This window comes from Quercus suber, unplaced genomic scaffold (assembly GCF_002906115.3).
Source record: "Quercus suber isolate HL8 unplaced genomic scaffold, Cork oak 2.0 scaffold_500, whole genome shotgun sequence".
NCBI classification, from domain to species: Eukaryota; Viridiplantae; Streptophyta; class Magnoliopsida; order Fagales; family Fagaceae; genus Quercus; species Quercus suber.
Window position 1 is genome coordinate 170981 of NW_027069949.1, and position 10025 is coordinate 181005.

The window sequence follows — 10025 nt, forward strand, 5'->3', positions numbered from 1 at the left end:
GGTAAAAATGATTGCCCACAAAAAAAAAAAAAAAAAAAAAAAAAAAAAAAAAAAAAAAAAAACGATCAAAATATCATAATTAGCCACGGTGAGTATAAATGTATAACAGTGATTCATGTGGTTATTATCAAAACGAAATAAGAAACAACGCCTAAGCTAGCTAAAAGAAAAAGGGAACCTTAAGTGGAACTTGTGGTATCTGACTATCTATACATGCCCATAATAAGAGTGAAATTGACATTACTATGGGGTTAATGTGCTTCCTTTAAGGGCTGTAAATGAATCAAGCCGTTCATAAACAACTCAAGCACAGCTTGATAAAAAGTTCTTTCATGTTTATTTGTTCTCATATAAGCCAAGTTTGAGATTTAGTTTTAGGCTTGTTTATTAGACAAGCCGAGCCTAAGCAAAAAAAAATTGTTCATGCATAAGCCCGTGAGCTATAAGTTTATATATGTTTGCTAAATAAATTTAGCACATATATTTTAATAATGATATGGCCAACATGAGACCACAGCCTATTACCTTTTTTTTTTTTTTTTTTACTTCCCTCTAAAAAACAAAAAAATTAAGTGAGTCAAGTATGATTCTTCCCTATCAATCATCTAATGTAATATTATGAAATATGTTAGTATTTTCTCATTCATAATAATTACAAATAAGTAATTTTTTAGTTCTTCACCATCTAACGTGAATTTAAAAATTCTATTTTGAACAATGGTTAAAATTGTAGACAATAAATGATGAATAAACAGATTTAATTATGTAAAATTTAAATTTAAATAATGGCTAATAATAAGTGGATTAGAAGCATGATAAATTGAGTATATTATTTTTTTTACTTGATTTTAGAGATTTAAGCATTTTAAGAATGTAATTTTCTTAGATTTCAAGCTTGAAAGCTTAATCTAAGCTTGAGTTTGAGCTTGATATTAAGCTCGAGCTTGACTTAACTAACTAATCAAGTCAAGCCAAACCCAAGCCTTTTAGCTTTACCACGAGCTCAAGCTCAAATATTATTTTAGACTTATCACAAGCTCAAGCCAAGCCTAAGCTTTTGACTTTTGCTAACAAACCAGACTTGAACATGTACTACTCGGCAAAGCTTATAGCTTATTCCTTTTGTTGACATGGAAACCATAGAAAGAGTATTTGTCCAGCAAACTGAGACCTTTTTGAACTTAATGGTAGCACTTAACATTCCATTACACAACTGGAATTGGATCTTATTACTGCCTCCAATTATGTCTCCAAGATAAAAGCATTGAATTTAGTCACATACTTTGGAATAAATCCTAAAACTAATGGCAGTGAGATATGTTTTATGTTTTTACAATTTTACCAATGAAATAACTTTTATTCAACGAACACGATAGCTAGTACAAATAGGAGCGTGAACTACAGAGAAAATACAGGTGCAGAAGAACAGAACATAGAAAACAGAGCTACAGCAAAAACAAGCATAGAACAAACCACAGATCAAACACACAACCAAAACAAATTCTCAATCATTAAACACAGACAAAAGGATCCTCCCTAAGCAGCAGAGAGTTTTGTTAAAAATAGACTTCTTGACTCTTTACAATCAGAAAAGCCTATACCAAAAATGTCAGAACCAATGGACTGCACCGACTCATACTCAGAGCTGATTTTGCCAATATGCAAATTTTGGAAGTTTAAAAATATGTCTAAATACATTTTCTGGTCTAATCCATCAACGCCATTATTATGCAGACTATGAAAAACAAATATACAAGAAGGAACATTAGAAAAAGACCTTTTCGAAAATTGTCACAAACCCAAAGTGGAATTCTAAGCAAACTAGTTACAAAAGCTGCAACCAAGGATCCAAGAATTCAAGATTCCATCTTTCTCTACCTTCCCTATGATTTCCCAGTGACCAAAAAAATCCAAAAAATAAAAATAAAAATTTTGAAATTTACAAAGCCAAGTATTCTTCACATACTTCACCAATGGAGGAAAATTCAGGTGGATAACAATGATAGAAAGAATCGAAGATAAAGCCATGCTTTGACAAAACCAAGGCTCAAAATAAGAAACCCTAAACCATCGAAGATAGAAATCAACGAATCGGCGCGATAGATAGTAATAATGTGAAGAATTAACGACAAAATCTGTGAGAAATGAGAATCGAAGAAAAACCTACTCCCCAATTTGAGATAGAAGAGAGAGAAACGAAGAGCCGAGTGTTTTATACTTTTCTTTTCTTCAGAAAATATATGGGCTGGGTTGGGCTGGTTGATTAGGTTTAATTAGGAAGACGGTTAAAAACCCAACTGTTAATTGGGTCAATATGTATTTGACCCAATTAATAGTTGGGCAAGTTTGGTTTTGATTTCATTGGGTAGGTATGGGTGGCTTTTGCCATCCCGGCCCACACCATCCAATAGAGGTAGCCGTTGGACTCTTATAAGGAGGGATTTGGTTTGGATCGAGTTTAGTGTCCTGTACACAAGATGCACTAGCCTTAAGCCTCTCCCTATAAGGAAAAGAACTATATTTATATAGATCACAAGCAATTGACTTCGACACATTAACTAGTAGAGGTTTTGCTTTTTTTTCTTTCTCCATTTTTAATCAATGCCAAGTGGCATCCAATCTGACCTTCCATCATTATTTTAATTTATCCATTTTCTATCATCAACTATTTGACAACAATGACAAAAAGACAATTACTAAAATGAAAAACATGAAAATTATGAACCATTTTTTAAAAGTCCATGACCAAAATAAACTGCTATTCAAGGTAAAAGATGATATTTTTTGAAATATAAATTGCTTAACAATAACATAATATTCATAAATGAGATCATATATAAATAAGTAAACAATCAAATTTTACTGTATATTCTCAAATTGAAATAAAGTGTCATTCACAATGTATCTAAAATTAAAAACAACTATTAAATTATTTTTCAAAATATTAGATTATGAAATTAGTTTTGAAGATTGTAAATTTCATATATGTTTTTATTCTTTGTCAAATTAGCTATCCAATTGGACATTTGTAAAAAAAAAATAATAAAAAATTAATGTTTTGGGGTGTTAATATTGTGTTAAAGTGAAACTTATGTGTTTTTTTTTTTTTTAAATTAGATTTGTAAAGGGTAAACTAGACTCCTTTGTGTTTGTGCTATTTTATTTTGGTTAGCAATGTTGGGATTTGTTTAATTTTATAATTATTGAAGTATCAATTTGTTGAGCAAAGCTCTTTCTTGATATGGATGGTGAATTAATGCATTTCACACAAATTAATTTGCTACATGACTTACCAAGTGGCAAATATATGTTTTTTTTTTTTTGGTAAAAAAAAAAAAAAAAATCATGTGAAAAATATGGGTCAACCCAACTAGCCATGTTTATAACCTTGCTTAAAATGACCTATTTTTTACCCGAGCTCGATTGACCTAACCCGAACCCAACTCGACCTGCCCGTTTTACCAGTAAAGCTAGCTATTTGACCCATACAAGCAGAGGAACTATATGGATCTCCAGCTCGAAGTTGACAGTAAGAATTAGCTAGAAGATATATAGGGTCTACTAATTTCAAATCTTGCACATGACAAAAGGATAAGTACTAAAATGAAAAATATGAAAAGTGATGGACCATTTTAAAATATCAAATAGAGGTTGAAGAAACCGATTATTCATAATTCTTTTTTGGTATAAAAAAAATGGTAGTGTGGCTTTCCTACCTTAAGGTTACCATAGTAGACTCTAACTGCTCTTGTGCTAAAAATTTATTTAAGATGAAATATAAGAAATACCAACACATCACAAGTGGGAGAGGCGCGACTCGAATACTCTCCACAAAAGGAAGTCTTGTTGGCCCAAGAGCCCTTCCACCTTTTTCTTTTTCTTTTTTTTAATTTGATGGAAAAGAGAATTTATTAAAACAAAACAGATAAACTACAAAGAAGTAGGACTACTTCTCTCAACCCTGATAATAGACTCAAAAGAGTGGGGACAGCAGCCTATATCAAAAGAACCAAATACATTATACTTAAGAGACCATTTAGCCAAAGGCCCTTCCACTAGGTCACCAAACACATTGGTAATTCATAAAATTTTTGCAACAATGAACTTTTGCACATGTAAATCTGTGGTCGATCATTAAAATTACCTTAGTCCTCAAGTTTGTTTGTTTAAATAAAAAAATCATACGCGTTTTCACAGCTCACAATCCCTTGGTCCTTAACTTATATGCTGTGATCTTGTTTTCACGGGTCACAACGGTTTAAGACAAAACAATAATATTTTTTTTGCTAGCTACTGCAAGCTAAATATATTTTTTTGATCTGGCCTATAAGACAACATATTATCGCTTATTTATTTATTTATTTATTTACACAAAGTCTTACTTAATTACCGTTGATAATGACATTTTTGTTGCTTTTATGAATGATTTGAAAAATACAATTTTAAGATGCTACAAGAAAAGACAGGTATACCGGTGCCAGAAAACCTCTTTTTGCAAGGTTCAACTAATTGAATATGTGCTTAGTTGAATCCATCTGTATCGGACTACTATCTTATTCTTAAAGGGAAAAAGGAAAAAAAAATGAAAATTCATTCTTTACTTAAATCCATTAAGGTAAGACTAATATAAGACAAAACAATATCGGTCTTTTTTAACACAAAGAAGTACATCATGTTGATTAATAATGACATTCGTTTGGTTTATGAATAGTTTATACAATGTTTATCTTAAAGGGGAATCCTTTTTTTATTTATTTATTTATTCTTCACGTAAATCCATTAATTTCCTCCAATTTTTAGTGTGATGGTGATATTTGTTTGAGTTTATGTGGTTTACTTGAGTTTATTTTTTAAGATATCAAATCTGTTAAATGCCCCGTGTCTTATACCTTGATTTAAATTAGAAAAAAAAAATGAAAAATGAGGATTTAAATAGGAGGAAATGGGGTTTTTAGATTTTATTATTATTATTATTATTTTTATTACAAACGAGGGCTTTCAACCCTTAATTACCCTCGTAAGGGAGAATGCCATATGGAATTGCAGTCAGCTGTTACAACTTTAGAAAGAAAGTGTTTATATGCTTTATTTTGATTATATTGTGATCTGTCCATATATATTTTTTCCATCTTTGGTTGGAAAGGTTCAAGAAATCAAGCTGGGACTCTTAAAAAGAGAGTATGAGACTATGACTGCCTTTTCAAATTATCAAGAAAGATGTAAGACATGAGTTGTTCTAGCGAGCCACTGAAAAGATGCTAAGCCAAGAAAATTCATAGAAAATGGAGAATTCTGTTAGGGTCATATTCTTTTGTAATTGACTAATTTTTTTACAAAATGCACTTTACTTGTAATTGGGTAGATTTAAAATGGGTTTAGTATTTTAAGAAACATGTTGTTCACGTCAAGTATTAAAGACATAAAGATTAGTCCAAGAAACAAGTGAAGAAAAGTTGTTTATTAAGTATCAATAGATAGCTCGACAGATGCCCTGCTATCGAGACTTAATGTGAAGCTCGTTAAATAGCTTGACAGCAGCTCGATCTATCGAGAACTACGATTTCAAAATTTCCAAATCTGAAATTCGGTCTAGTGTTGTATATTTGTTTGGGGTTTCTTTTCTCACAACCCTGGACATATATAAAGTTTATTTTAAAGGTCATCACACATAGATACAGAAACCAAGATACTTATTTTCTCTGTATAAAGTTACTGCATTTGTACGCCATAGGATTTTGTAACCAAGTGCTTCCAAATTTTCATTGTTGATGAAGTGAAGAACTTTACAATCAGCAACATTTGTTCAAGTTGCTAGAGTTAGTCATGTACTTGAGATCTGTGCAAAAGTGTTAGTCACAAATTGGAGGTTTATGCATAAAGAGAAATATGGCTACAACAAGATCAAGTCTAATTCAATATTGGAACAAATATTCAACTGTAGGTTGGTATTTCGGGATAGGTCAGGGGTAATTGGTAAGATTTCTTATACTTGTAACTGCTTGATTGTTGATTAGTAGATTCTTGAGAGTGGTGACCTTAAAATCACTCGTTAAAGTTTTTGCCTTGCGAGGTTTTCTCTATTTGTCAACAAATCACCGTGTCAAATTTATTTTCTACTACATTTAGTATTTTGGTGATTTGTTGGTACCTCCACAATTTGCATGCAATTGAACTTAATTAATTAACTTGGATAATTGAATTAATTAATCGGAATAAAGCTATCTTAACCCAACAAATTCTTTTTGTATTCATTTTAAGTTCTTGTTTCTATTTAGTTTTTAGTTTTCGTTCGTGAGGTCAGGAGTATGGCTGTTTTGTTTCCTGCATGATGAGATGTATGAGAAATTCTCTTTCACTCATTTTTTACGTCCACTGTTTTACACATTATTCAAAATTGATGCGTTGTCCTATATATTTTAAATGGGGGAAAAGGTAATGTACACATTCAAAACATGCATGAAAGTGTACATGTGAGGAAAAATTGGATTTAAGAGAATAAAAGCCTGGGTTTATGCAGCTTGGTTTCCAAATCCTGGTTTTGAATATATACCACTGTACGTAATTCTAAGTTGTAAAATAAGGATGGGATCATGCTATCATTGCTGGACTACTGAAACGAAGGGCACCAGCTATGTATTTGGATTTTTGGTGTAATAGGTTTTTCAGGATCATGCTGGAGCATCTCAATCATTGAGCATCACTGGGCTTTGTTAGGTAGTGTTTAAGTTTGGAAGACGTGCTTCATCAAGACCTCGGAGTGTTTATCAGTTTGGTAAGGGGTGTGGTAGAGCTAGATGAAGTCTTCTCCTTCCCTTTGTTGTTTCGGAGTCTTGATCACGGTCAAAAGGATTATCATGGGAGGTAATAAATTCAATACGGATATGATATCTAATCTCTCCCATAAATTGGGTTGGAAGAAGATAGTATCAAATCGGTTTGTAACTATAATTTTTCCCACATAATACCTCTCTCTTCAAATTTAGGGATAAAATTAAATTTTGTTATGTACTATATGTAAAGTAAATTAGATCCCCTAATTGAATTCAAACATTTGGTTATTTTAAATTCCATTTTTCTTAAAAAAAATATAACATTATTTTTATCTTATTGGTCAATGCAGTGAAGTTTTTGAATTCAATTGAGGAACTTAATTAATATACTACACTTCAGATACTATATCTAAATTTTACCCAAAACAAAGCACTTCAAATACTATATCTGATGCGAGATGCGAAAGTGTCAAGAAACATAATACGTCTACTTCTAGAAAACAAGAAACAAAATATGTTTGCTTCTAAAAATAATCTCGAATTCACGAAAGTTCCTTAAATCCATAAGGAGATCAAAAGGGTCTAGAGTCCACTAGAAAATAGAAAGAAAAAATTCTAAATCTTATTGATTGAATAATTATTAAAATAAATGTTTACAGACTTAAGGGCCTATTTAGGGGTTTCGTAAAACTTGACAGATAAGAAAATAAATTTTAAAATAACTCCTAATTAATACCTAACTATAATAGGAACCAAATTTAACCTAAAAAGCATTAAAAACATTTAAAAATAAGGAAATAATAACCCTAAACCAAAAATAATGAAAATTACAAATTAAATACCAAAATTAATAAATTATAATAATTAAATAGTAAATTGTATCCTACATTAGACCCATCCACTTGAAACAAACTTGTCCTCAAGTTCATCTTTGAAATCTAAAATTTTCAACTCCAAATAAACAAATACTTCAAATGCTTGAGCTCCTAGATCTTTTTTCCATACTTGCAACTCATCAATGGAATAAAGAAATCAACTTGAATTTCTTTTTTCTTTGTTTTCATGTAATTCTAGAGATTTACCAAATAAGAACTGCCAATTGAATCAAATCTATCAACCCCAATCAAATCAATAAACTTTGTTTCGGTGTCTCCCATCAAAATAATAACAGTTTGAATGTTGCAATCATCTAACTTGAATTCATTGAGATCGTTGACAACTTCCTCTATAATTTTTACTTTAATGGTCTCTACTATCTCAACCTCAAGATCTTTCTCTATAATAGGGTCTTTATTAATCTCCTCCACAATCTTGATTTCTGGTTCTTCTATAACAAGGTCTTCATTAATTTCCTCAAAAATCTCTATATTTTCTTCTTTGACTTCTACATATTCTTCAAGAAAAATATTTTCTTCAACATGTAATTCTTCTCTTAATGGTAGAATATATAACTCTTTAAAATAATTCAAGTTTGAACTTCTTAGCCAATAATAATCTTATTTTGTATATGACAAAAGTTCATCATAATCCAAAGGATAAAATCTTATAGCAAGTATATATCTTTTTCATCTTTAGCCATGAATAAATTTTGTTTTTACCTCATATGAGTCTATCAAACTACATTCATTCCCACCAACGTAAGGCAAACTCTCTAAGTTTATAAAGAGCAAGTTCAACTTTTCTCTCATCACAAATATTCCTATAGTCAAATAAATCATCTAGGTCAAGTAAACAATCAAGAAAATATTATTTATAAAAATAACCATTAAAACTTGCAATTTTTCTATAAGACCTATATGAAATTTGCTTAACAATAGATTGTTTGTGAGTTATGTCTCTGCGACAGTTATCCTTATTGTTTCCATGCTCCAATGACGACATCCTAGCAAAGATATTTGTGAGTGCTAGCTGTACGTCATGTAATACTGGCTAAGTTTTCTATCATTGGAATTGCTATCGTCTCATATATTAGCCACCAGAACAAAATAAGTCAAGGTTCTAATATCAACTGATGTGGGAATGCGAAAGTGTCCAAAAGCAGAACATGCCTACTTCTAGAAAACAAGAAACAAAACATGTTTGCTTCTGAAAATAACCTCGAATCTATGAGGGTTTCTTGAATCCACAAGGAAAAAGGGTTTGGAATCCACCAGAAAATAGAAAGACAAAAATCTAAAATTTATTTATTAAATAATTTTAAAAAAAAATGTTTACAGACTTAGAGACCTATTTAAATGTTCTGTAAAACTTGACAAATAAGAAAAATATGTTCTAAAATAACTCATAATTAATACTTAACTATAACAGGAACCAAATTTAATCTAAAAAGCATTAAAAGCATCTAAAAACAAAGCAATAATAACCCTAAACCTGAAATAATGAAAATTACAAATTGAATACCAAAATTAATAAATTACAATAATTAAATGGTAAATTATGTTCTACGTCGATGTTTAAATTTTACTCAAAGCAATAAAATTTTGTTATGTTAGATAGGTAGTTCTCTTTCTGCAACTTGGCCATTATCAAAATAAATAAATGAATAAATAATTCTACAACCTTGCCCAGCCTGGCTCTTACTTAAGGTGCAAAATAATTATATTAAGGGTTTTATATTCATGAATCTCGTACATAACTAGGAATTGTCACATGTCACAAATGCATGATGCATGGATAAGGTCAGCAGCTAACGTTCCTCTATATGCCAATTTAATCTTAAGTTGTTTTATATGGATAAGGTCAGCATATTATTATTTATGTATTGATGAAGCCTAGTAAATACTAGTGTTCACTTTCTTTGCTGGTATAGGGAAGTTTATATATTCGATATTCACACATCGAATCTCTAATAATTAATTTATTTGGATGGAAGTATTTAAAGAAAAAATTGTTAATTTTAATTTAATTAAGTTCAACCAGAACTTCTATAAAAACATATATATATATATATATATATATATATATATAAAAAGGTTCAACTAGATAGTATGAAAATGATAAAGAAAATAATTTTTAAAAAAAACTATTGATAAATCCATTGAGGAATTTAAATTTTATTGATACGAGCCTAAAATCTTGTGCATCACATTGATGGATTCAAAAAATAAGTATAATTAGATGCATATTAATATGCTTACCCAAGTTTGAATGGTACTTAGGGTTAAGGGTTTAAGTAATAGTTCAGTTGTAATAACATATTTTGTGGTGCTCTATATTTATAGTTTGAACTCCACCTCCTTTTCTTATTATCTATCT